Below are 1,754 nucleotides of genomic sequence, written 5' to 3' on the forward strand. Positions count from 1 at the left end.
ACTTTATGGTTAATGAAGGTATTGTCTTGGGGCATAAAATCTCCGAAAGAGGTATTGAAGTTGATAAAGCTAAAGTTGATGCTATTGAAAAAACGTCGTGTCCTAAACATATCAAAGGTATAAGAAGTTTCCCTGGTCATGTTGGTTTTTATAGGAGATTCATTAAAGACTTCTCTAAAATTTCTAGGCCTCCTACTAATCTCTTGCAAAAAGATGTTCCATTTGTTTTTGATGATGATTGTGTAGAAGCATTTGAAATAGTTAAGAAAGCCTTAATTTCTGCACCTATTGTTCAACCACCTGATTGGAACATGCCCTTTGAAATTATGTGTGATGCTAGTGATTATGTTGTTGGTGTTGTTCTAGGACAAAGAGTTGATAAGAACTTAAATGTTATCCATTATGCTAGTAAAAATCTAGACAATGCTCAAAGAAATTATGCTACTACTGGAAAAAGAATTTTTAGCAGTTGTATTTGCTTGTGATAAGTTCAGACCTTATATTGTTGATTCGAAAGTTACTATTCACACTGATAATGCCGCTATTAAATATCTTATGGAAAAGAAAGATGCTAAACCTAGACTCATTAGGTGGGTCCTCTTGCTACAAGAATTTGATTTTACATATTATTGATAGAAAGGGAGCTGAGAACCCCGTAGATGACAACTTGTCTAGGTTGGAAAATATTCTTGATAACCCACTACCTGATGAATATCTTATGATAGCTTTCCTGATGAATAGTTAGCTGTTTTAAATGCTTCTCGTAGTACTCCATGGTATGCAGACTATGTTGATTATATCGTTGCTAAATTTATACCACCTAGTTTCACATACCAACAAAAGAAAAAAATTCTATGATTTAAGACATTACTTTTGGGATGACCCACACCTTTGTGAAAAGGAGTAGATGGTGTTATTAGACATTGTGTACCTGAGCATGAACATGAATAGATCCTACGCAAGTGTCACTCCGAGGCCTACGGAGGACACCATGCTGGAGATAGAACTGCACACAAGGTATTACAATATGGTTTTTATTGGCCTACTCTTTTCAAGGATGCTCGTAAGTTTGTCTTGTCTTGTGATGAATTTCAAAGAATTGGTAATATTAGTAGACGTTAGGAAATGCCTATGGATTATTCACTTGTTATTGAACCATTTGATGTTTGGGGATTTGATTATATGGGACCTTTTCCTTCCTCCAATGGGTATACAAATAATTTGGTTGCTGTTGATTATGTTACTAAGTGGGTAGAAGCTATTCCAACTAGTAGTGCTGATCATAACACCTCTATTAAAATGCTTAAAGAATTTATTTTCCCGAGGTTTGGAGTCCCTAGATATTTAATGACCGATGGTGGTTCACACTTTATTCATGGTGCCTTCCGTAAATTGCTTGCCAAGTATGATGTTAACCATAGAATTGCATCTCCTTATCATCCTTAGTCTAGTGGTCAAGTAGAATTAAGTAATAGAGAAATAAAATTGATCTTGCAAAAGAGTGTTAATAGATCTAGAAAGAATTGGTCTAAGAAACTTGATCATGCATTATGGGCTTATGGAAGTGTGATGACCCACGAGTATAGGGGATCTATCGTAGTCCTTTCGATAAGTAGGAGTGTCGAACCCAACGAGGAGCAGAAGGAAATGACAAGCGGTTTTCAGTAAGGTATTCTTTGCAAGCACTGAAATTATCGGTAAAGGATAGTTTTGTAATAAGATAATTCGTAAGAGGTAACAAGTAACAAGTGTAC

Source organism: Triticum aestivum, chromosome 1D (genome assembly GCF_018294505.1).
Source record: "Triticum aestivum cultivar Chinese Spring chromosome 1D, IWGSC CS RefSeq v2.1, whole genome shotgun sequence".
NCBI lineage: Eukaryota > Viridiplantae > Streptophyta > Magnoliopsida > Poales > Poaceae > Triticum > Triticum aestivum.